Raw genomic sequence first — 10,941 nt, forward strand, 5'->3', positions numbered from 1 at the left:
ATAATAATAACTAATAATAATAATAATAATAATAATAATAATAATAACACTAATAACTAATAATAATAATAATAATAACTAATAATAATAATAATAATAATAATAATAATGATAATAATAAAAATAATAATAATAACACTAATAACTAATAATAATAATAATAATAATAATAATAATAATAATAATAATAATAATAATAATAATAATAATAAGAAGTACCAGTAAGACAAAACAAATATGGTACCTGACTTTCATTCCCTAAATGCGCTTTGTAATCTATAATAATAAAACAATCAGCTGTATAATCAACATCGTCTCTGATAAACAAGGAACTTACTCCTCCCTGGAGACTCATACAACCTCCTCACATCTTTGGGCTGATCAGGTGGGCCCCAACCTAACCATTATTGGAACCTTGTCGAAATGGCTCTCAATCGTAATGGGTCCCAAGCCTACTGGGTGGCCTAAATTTTAATGGGTTCCAATCATCCTAATGGTTACGTTAGGTTGGGACTGTGGCACACTTAACCTGCCACCCTTAACACACACACATATGCACGGACACGCACATATGCACGGACGGACGGACGGACACACACACACACACACACACACACACACACACACACACACACAGGATCACAGCCATGGCCATGAGTGTAACCCGACGCTGGCTCAGTCTCAAAAGATTCGCTCAGTGACTTTTCTTTTTCTTCTCTTAAGCGGGGATCAGGGAACGTTTTAACTCCTAGTCACAGTGCAAAGTCAACGCCATTTGGGACACCACCACAGCGTCAAGCCTTAATAATGAACCACTTATAATGCTCTCCAGTATCTCAAAGTCGGCAAAATAATTGAACATACGAAGCTTTTGACAACTTGGCTTCAGGCTTCACAAGTCTCCTAATTGAAGGTTTCCTGCGCCACCCAGCTCATGGCTTCGGGTTTCGGGGACATAATTGCCTCCCATTCAACTTGTTGATTAACCTTTTGCTTCTTCATTAAAGACATATAAACCAGATTTCCATCAGGGTGATATAATTACTCTTAAGATTCAGTATACAAGCTATACTGTATATACTACCTCAGTCGATATAGTAATCCTCTAAGGGTATACCGGTATATCTATAATTAAAGAATATATTTACTCGTTTAAAGGGTAGTGTAACTTGACCGAAAGTTAGAGTATAATTTATCAATTAATGTCAAAAGAAATTTATGTATTGTGTCCTTGTGGAGAGAGAGAGAGGGGGGGGGGGCATACAAACAGAATGTTATACGGTTGTTTCTAAACGAGCTTAAAAATATGAAATAAAAAGAAAATTATAGGGTGGCCGGTAACGTAGGGGCGGGAGCATGGGTGATGTGTTACCACGGCCGCGTTCTGCTGGCTAATGTTAACTTCTCGCCTCACGGCACGAACACCCAAACTTGCTCACTCACCTAAGTATGATAAATTATTACTATTTTACTTAACATTTTCATATACATCATTTATATTTATTATTTTGTTCCCTCGTGTAAGTTGGTTAGGTACAGGGGAGCCCCAAATACTTCCCTGAATATTGTCAATTTATACGCCGGAGAGGATTGGCCATAAATGGGGAACCATAAGTAAAGAGAATAAAATAATATGCACCTTTTTTATATACAAACACCTTTTAATATGAAGCTGTATTACTCGTTAAATCATATGTAGGAGAAGCTTCACGACCGGACACTAATATATCAAAGTTAAGATCGAGGATAATATTGTATGGTCATTCTATACAGAAGATCAATCTATAACTATACAGATACAAGAGTTAAAAATAATCATATATATATATATACATGATATCTTACTGAAATCGCTTAAATAAACTTATCGAGACTTGAGGGTTTATTTATCTGTAGGAAATCTAGTTAAATCCTGACCCAAAGTAGCAGAGGTACAGGATAAACAACAAATACAGAAATATGAGGGAGGAAAGGACAAAGCCCTCTGGAACACCTCTACGCTTCATCGGCGACGAGATAAAAAAAAAGCAACAGAGGAACGAAAAAAAAAGAGTACAGGGGAACAGTATACTCCAGACTTACCCTAAACACCCGTCGTTCACAATAATTATCGAGTTCGGTGATCATCCACAACTAACACACAGACACAGCATTAACACATACCTACGGGAGTTTATGGTCAAGATCTTCAGAAGTCTGCCATAATCAGCCTCTGAGTAGCTTTACCACCCAACATATGATTACTAATTAAGGGTCGTGGTAAGGAGAGTGTGAGGATATCAGAACAATGACAGCAGTCTTAAAAATCACCTTGACAAACATGCAAACTCTTCTGTTCAAGAAAAATAAATAAATAAAATAATCCCCGTAATTTCTTCTCGAGGCGTCAAAAATTCCCGCCCCCTGCAGTGGTATCAGAAGCTAGTGAGTAATCCCGTGACGGCACATTCAACACGATCAATACACACTTTAGCCTTTCGCTGCTCGGCATGATAAAACGGCAACACCAGAACTAAACGTTATGACCCACACGAGCCTGGTCAACCACGGCACCACTCCGATACGCTGCCCCATCATCCCTCACACCCATATCAATTTCTCGCCCACTTACACCCCCTACCCCTCCCATCCCCTCCTCTTGCCCTACCGTACAGCACAACTCGTCCACTGCCACCGCCTCCTTCTCTTGCCATTTCTCACTACCACAACGCCTCCGTAGCTATTTCTTTCATTCATATTATCTTTGTTCCTCTTTTACCAGTTCATCCGGTTTATTCCACTTTTCCTCAATGTTTAATTATGTCATTACCAACACAACTGAACTTTTATTATTTGGTGTAGCCCTAAAAAGGCTCATCCACGTCAATATTGTCGTTACAGCTGTTTACATTTGATCAGTAAATTCTGGCTATATAAACGTTCAATGTAAAGTTCAAATGGTTTTTTTTTTTCATCTCCGCCTGCACCACTGACCCCACCTACCCTGGTTGCCTCCCTGAACTCCTTGAGAGTGTCCGGGCATCAAGCGTCTGAGACGGGTGCTTGACCTGGCCAACACCTCGGCAAGGGCGTGGAGGGAAGGGGTGGGGAGGGTTTGGACCTGACATCATGTGTACCACCAATACACACACACACACACACACAGTGATGGGTACAATGTGGGCATGATAACGTGTGCTTCACTACCACACCAACGGAGATTAACCGTACACACACACACACACACACACACACACACACACACACACGGGGGTTGTCTGGGCAGCAAACCACTTCTCGTGGGGATGTCATTCATTCTCACACAGACGTGATTCACCCACTTGCCTTCACAAAGCCTATTTATTTTTCATGGTGGAGTTCGAAAGGGAAAAATTGCTCGCCCGACCACTTTCACATTTCAATGTTCTTGCGAGGTGTAAATATTGCCTCAAGGAACATTTAAATGAAAATGATAACTAACAGAAAAAGTACCCGGCAATATGATTTTAAGTGATTATATACCAATCATTATGTGAATACAGTGTGTGTGTGTGTGTGTGTGTGTGTGTGTGTGTGTGTGTGTGTGTGTGTGTGTGTGTGTGTGTGTGTGTGTGTGTGTGTGTGTGTGCGTGGTTTAAAATAGCGAAAGATCGAATAAGGAGAAAAAAATCGAGAAATGAGAAAGAAAAATCTAAAATTATAAAAACATACACAGAACTTATACATACATCCACCACAGAACACTCCCACCTACCCGCTCACGACTCCCACCCACACAATACACCAGCCCACACCCTCTCTCCCACCTTATAACTTTCTCTCACGGTGAACCAGCTGGGTGAAACAAACAGCATCTCCCTCATATAATTGCACACCACTACTACACAAGAGGCCATTACCTTGCCTCCTGGGGCCCACGATCTACCCGCTGGAGAGACCGACTGGCTTTACTCAAGAGTTAACTTTGAGCTCAGTTTTAGTTCGTTTGTTTAGCTTATGTGTTTAGCTTGTGTTTATGTGTTTAGCCAAAGTTTAGCTGGACTTTAAATGAAAAGGATCTGTTTATTCCCGCATTTACTGTACTACGCGTTGACCCGGAGTTGAATTGGAGTTTACCTTACCTTTTAAATTTACGTAGTTCTGGTAATCTTTTACACACACACACACACACACACACACACACACACACACACACACACACACACACACACCACTAAGCTATACTGATAAACTGAAAGCCTGCCAAAAGTATGCCATCAGTCGACTTCACATCCTCTTAAAATGTTCTTCCGGAATCCGTAATTAATAAAAAAACCCATTAAAATATCACTATGTAAAGGTATCCACGGTCGATTAAACACTCTTTGAGCTTGTAGTCTGTGTATGCCAAGTTTTATAAGATATACTTACACATATAATTATTCTGTAGTCATGGGTATTTAGTATAATAACTGACAAGGCGTTATTTTAGTCAAAGTAGCACGTTGTAATATCATAGGTATTGGTTTAAAGTACAGGAAGAAAGTATAATAATAATAATAATAATAATAATAATAATAATAATAATAATAATAATAATAATCCTGTTTAGGCTGAGCTTTCTAATACATGCTGATCACTTGAGATAACCACGCGCTTAAAGACCTTAATTGTTAAAAGCACAGTAAACAGCTTAATACGTCACGTTATGAAAGCCTAGTACACCAGCACCCTGACAAAATGCAGAAATTTCACCATAACAGAAATTCCAGTACTTTCATGTCATTGAGAGTAATATACAATGGAAAAAATATAAACATGAATAGAAAATGAAAAAAGTGGCTTTTGAATAGTGGAGGAAAACAACAATAGTGGACACAATCCGCGTCGCCCCCCCACCCCACCTCCCCTCACACCGTCCCCTTCAAACCTCAAATACAGGTCAGTGTGGCGAAAAACGGTCATATATTTTTACATCCAATCACGGAGGGAACCAGCAGCTGTAGCCTCACGCTGGGTAACACTGTCGAGGAAATAAGTTATTTCTGTAATTATCGTTTTTGTAAGTGTCAAGTACTTATACTAAGCTAAAACTCCCTGGGGGGGTTTCCCGCGCTCTCGTAAGACATGAACGTCCAGGGCTCCGTTTCACAAAGGTTTTATACAATACATTTTTTTTCCACAACTGGATGAAAGAATTCATCTCGTTACAGCAGAGCTTCAGTGTGATTTCGCAGTCCTATTGGCTAGGCTACAATCTGTTTTATTCCTGTATCACACAACAGTCAACCTGGCCTCGTGATTGGCTTCTGTTTTATGGGAAAGGGAAAACAACTTCCTTTTATCTAGGAAACCCTATATATATATATCCAGGTAACCACGAAGCCAAAGGTGTGGAAGGATGTGAAGTTCTTTCCACGTCATTAAATATTCCAATTATGTTCCCGAGCTATTAACAACCTCAGCTGGTACAAAAACTTGTGCCTGTTTGACCAATACACAATACAGTGCCACCCAACCTTGGCTTACATCATTAACGAGTTATTGTTAATTAGATAAAGTTCGTCTTAAAACAATGTCTATGATATTTCATCGAGAATAAATTCTACTTGTATATCGTCTTTGTACAACAATAAGTTCATTTTACATAATGTATTCTTTCATCAGGGTTAAATAACTTTTACATTAGCCCTCTTGCACAACCCTGAATTAACAACTGATGGTACTCGAAGCGTTAGTCAACTGCCTCTGGTCCCATCCTATACAAAGCAATATTTCCTCTGCCAATTCAAACCAAACAAGTTGGGCATGAAAATCAAACACCTTCAGAGAATTCTAAACTCTCGACAAATCTAAATTAAACATGTGGTCGGCGAAAATTAAATACCAATGCCTGAGAAATAAACGTCTTGTAAAACAATAACAAATGATCAGGTCCCACTGCTCACCATTACGAGGCGCCTCGTCTCGCAGTAATGTGGTGACAACTTACATTCCTTAAAAAAATAATAAAAATAAATAAAAAAAATCGTCCATTCCACACAATACCACAAGACCGCTAATACAACATAATTATGAAAACTCGTCGAAAATTACCCAGTGATTAAGTGCATTTAACTCAGGTACAGTATTCGTTGTTGCACGAGAAACAAAAATTTTAACGTGTTTTTCGTAAGTTCAAGGAGTAGAAAAACAAAACTCTTGTTAAGTATTCGATACTCTTTGACCTATAGGTATACAATGTTAAAGCTGACCTGATACTATCGATAAACTCGGATCAAGTCTTAACTCCATATACTAGACTGGTGACATGTTTTTGAAAGCAACAATCTCAGGAAAAGGTTGCATTCCTACACGACACGAAGGCGAGAAATTTCAAATCCTGGCAATTTTTACGGTGAATCAGTGACCTCTGGATTTTAGTCTTAGTTCTTACTCCTGATTCTCTAAATATTTCTAAGTATTAAGAATGAGAGCTGATCTAGTTGCAGTATAGTCTCCATAATGACTAGCATCATTATTATTCTCATACGTAATGCCGGTTAAGAGAGAGTATTCTACCATACGAATCTTTGAGAACCCGAGACGTATATACTTCCGAGTCCTCCTAAGTTAAACTGGAGATGAGGGAACGAATCCAAGTGACTCGCTTAAGCTACACCAAAAACACGATTAAAACTAAATCGAAATAACCGCCGAGACTACTGTAAATGTGTTCTACAAAGATCCCGAGTTATGAAGATCCCGAGTTACGAGGATCCCGAGTTACGAGGATCCCGAGTTACGGAGATCCCGAGTTACAAGGATCCCGAGTTACGGAGATCCCGAGTTACGAGGATCCCGAGTTACGAGGATTCCGAGTTAGGAGAAACATTACCGTACTGGTCTTAGAGAACCCCAACTCGTGACCTACCTGAGAAGGGTGTGGCGGAGGCTCATATGAAAAGGTGTTAGTCAAATGAGAATATTCACAGGAGTAAGCGTTCAGGTCAACTTGCTAACCTGGATGGCTTTACACTTATGTAGGCGGATCAGTTGGTTATTGCGTAGTATATTTATGGGGTGGACTTGATATTGACTATGTGGGAGGTAATGGTGGTGGGGGGGATAATGATGGTGGTGTGGATGGTGGTGTGGGTGATGGTGTGGGTGGTGGTGTGGGTGGTGTGGTGGGGATAATGATGGTGGTGTGGATGGTGGTGTGGGTGATGGTGTGGGTGGTGGTGTGGGTGGTGGTGGTGTGGGGATAATGATGGTGGTGTGGATGGTGGTGTGGTGGTGGTGGGTGATGGTGGTGTGGATGGTGGTGGGTGATGGTGGTGGGTGATGGTGGTGGTGATGGTTGTGGTGGGGTGATGGTGGTGGGGGTGATGGTGTGGTGTGGTGTGGTGGGTGATGGTGTGGTGGGTGGGTGGTGGGGTGATGGTGGTGGGGTGGGGTGGGGTGGAATGAGAGTTGATGGAGTGGGGATGGAGTGAGTTGATGGGGTGGAGTGGGGGTTAATTGGGTAGGATGGATGGGAAATGATAGGGTAATTAGGGGTTGAAAGGACGGAAGGTGTAGTGGTTGATGGGTTACTCAATATATAACTGATGAGGGTGAAAGAACTGACTGGAAGTGTGAAGAGTTGATAGAGGTTTGGTTGGGTTAGGTTAGGTTTGGTTAGGTTAGGTGGTGACAACGCTACGGTAATGACTATAAGAACAGCTGAAGGTTTAATTAAGAGGGAGCAGGAAAGACGTGAGAAGTGTGAGGACATATTTCTCATCCTGTCAACAGAAGAAAAAAAAATCAAGTTTCCGAAAAAATAATAAAAATTCCTTTGTCTATTTCAGAGCGAAGTTTATATAAAATGATTTCTCCAGATAATTTAGAGGGGACACTGTGACAAATAGCAACTCGAGTTTCTGTCCAATCTCTTGAAGGTTTTTCGCCGAATTCGATACAAGCATTTCTCCAGAATACAAATCGGATCTATCATGGCAATACTTAAGTTTCTGTCCACTCTATAATCTTATCATGGCAACGAAACCTTAATATCTGGCACCTTTGAGAATGTATCCTTGTGTAGCAACGCCAGTCGGGCAGTTATACACTTTCTTATATCTCCAGTCAGGGAAATTTATATATACAAAGCTTTTGAAAATCCATCTTTGTGTCGCAGCTAAAGTGAGTCGAGTCCAATACATTCTCATATAATATACAGTGAGAAGAAATTTTTAACAAAGGAACCATTGGGAATTCATATTTGCGTCGTAGCTTCAGTGAGTCAGTTCGAGGAAATTCTAACATACGAAGCTTTTGAGAATCTGAGCCCGGATCCATTATCCCGAGGAGCGATTATGGGCGTGGGGCCTTCACGTCACATGAGCCGCCCTCCTGTTACACCACCCTCCCTCCTGTTACACCACCCTCCCTCATATCACACCACCCTCCCCTCCTGTTACACCACCCTCCCTCCTATCACACACCCTCCCTCCTCACACCTCCCCTCCCTCCTGTCACCACCCCTCCTATCTCTCACACACACACACACACACACACACACACACACACACACACACACACACACACACACACACACACACACACACACACACACACAGGTATTTTGGAAACTTCATGCTCACTTTCATTTCTCGATTTTATCAGCATGAAAAAAAAAAAACCCAAGACAAAGAACGTAAAAAAATAGTGAATAAAAACTTACACTAATAAAATAAAGATGGAAAATTATAGAAAAATACAGAAATAAAAAATGGGATAAGCATTTAATTATAAAAAAAGGTACAAATAAATAGCGGTCTCACCACAACTGTTAATTCACATGTCCTTTAATTCCGGTTCGAGGTGAGGTGAAGTGTCATGGCGGTTCACCAGAAGCTACCGTAGGAAGAGAGGATCCCAGGCTCTGTAATTATTCGTGTTAATAACCTTTCACGGTTTACATACCACTCCATCATTCACCGCCGTGGTTTAATTATTCTGTAATGTATGCGTGGAGGGTATTATCAATGCGTTTTTAATTTAATATGCGTCGTAGCGTTATCAGTACATGTTTACATTCTTGTTCCTATACGCTAAGGAATAACCTATACTGTATCTGTTTGGGGCTTCACTAATTTTCAACATATATTCTCTTTTTTTTCGCTCTCAATCATTATCACCGCTACCTGATATCTTAGGCTGAGAGTAAACCAAACCCCCTTACTGTCAACCACTACCACCACACCACCTCACTCTCAACCACTACCACCACACCACCTCACTCTCAACCACTACCACCACACCACCTCACTCTCAACCACTACCACCTTCTAAAGCGACTACACATCCATCCTACACCTCCTCCCGCCCTTACTCTTGAGCAGAAAAACAAGCAAACAAACATTCTGATAAAACTCATTGACAGATCAGAGTTGACATTTTGGTATTTACAAGACAAACTCAACCAAGGTCATCGTGTCTGTATTTTGTCTTACGATTTTTCAAAGGTTCGGTGACAAACCTAGTCAGTTTTCTATAGGAACACATCTTTGCAACCTTCGAGTTTTTTGCACAACAAAATTCTTATTCAGTAGATTCAAGAATGCAAATAAAAGTTTTAACCCGATGCTTGCAATTAACTTTACATCGATAGACAAATATCAGTGATAAAGGAAATTAAGGTATGAAAATAGTATTGGAAGCGTTAGGCCTAGCTTCAAGGAAGGTTTTGTACATGTTATAAACGGTTCGAGGATGCCCTAACTCTCTTAAAATTACGGGTTACGCCCAAGTTAGGCTCATCAACTTGGGAGGGTTGTGTAAATAGTGAAGAAACCAAATACAGTTGAGGTTCGTCAAAATTACAAATAAAACGTAACCATTTTTTCTTTCGAAGCTTCATCGTATCATTTTATCATTAGATGTTGTAAAATCAAGTTTGTAAGATAAAAACAAATATCAGCACCAATTTAACAAACGAAAACAACATTAAATATAACGATCTGACTCTGTGATATGCAGGAGAAGATTCATAAACACCCAGAATCTAATAAATCCACTTTTTATTGGTAAGCCAGAGTCCAGCCGCTCCAGCCCTCCCAACCAACCTTCACCGCTGCAAACGACATTTATTTCTCTCATGCTGCTATACCCTGAGGGACTCCCATATTTGTAAACACACTACACACGAAAATATTCCTCGACAACTACGCTGTAACACAAGAATTTTCTGTAATGAAGTTACAGGTTATACAATCATTTTACGTTATAACAATAAGGTTAAGCCCTTCATATTTGGACATTAATGAAGCCTGTGACTTATGCTTCAGAAAATAATCTTTAAGTGTTACTGATGATTAAATTCCTTTATGTTCGATACAAGTCAACAACCTAAGTATAATTGGATACCTACAGTACATCATTCGGCTAAGAGATATTCGATTATCAAGCTCTAGGAGGCCACTGGGGCTACAACACAAGTAAGAAGTCATCCAGCCACAGTATGTTTCAGTTTGATCTGTTAAGTGACCTGAGAAACATTTGCCCAAAGCACAGCATAGCGTGATATTGATGTGTCTTTTTATTTAATATACGAAAAAAAATATTCCAAGTATTAAATCGTGGGCGGTCATAAAACGAATAGTAACCGTTCTGATTTATTTTCAATTAATTTTGCCGTCCACTAACGTGCAGGCAGTGGTGGAAAGATAATGACGTTATAACTTCTATTGTAACATCCTTCATACACAAGTGACACAGAAGATCACAATAATTGGCCTCATTCTTTTTATATAATTATTGAGTGCTCGTTCTATTCAATTATCTACCTGGAGTGTGCAAGCGTGATGCAGACAATCACCTGCCAGGGGGGTGAAAAAAACCTTCTTCATTAGTATTCAACATTTGCGTGATAATTAAACATGTTTCCCCCATTCAGTCCCCAATCCCTCAAAGTATACGTTTTCTAGGGTTATTTTACCTTTGGTTCATATTATC

At 40.0% G+C, this 10,941-nt stretch overlaps 1 protein-coding gene across 1 annotated transcript in view; it reads right to left on the bottom strand.

Annotated features, from left to right (window-relative positions):
* LOC121862952 (GAS2-like protein pickled eggs) overlaps window positions 1-10,941 on the bottom strand; it is a 63,665-nt gene that overhangs the window by 51,176 nt on the left and 1,548 nt on the right. The gene's annotated exons all lie outside the window — the stretch shown is intronic.

This window comes from Homarus americanus, unplaced genomic scaffold (genome assembly GCF_018991925.1).
Source record: "Homarus americanus isolate GMGI-L3 unplaced genomic scaffold, GMGI_Hamer_2.0 scaffold24922, whole genome shotgun sequence".
Lineage (NCBI taxonomy): Eukaryota > Metazoa > Arthropoda > Malacostraca > Decapoda > Nephropidae > Homarus > Homarus americanus.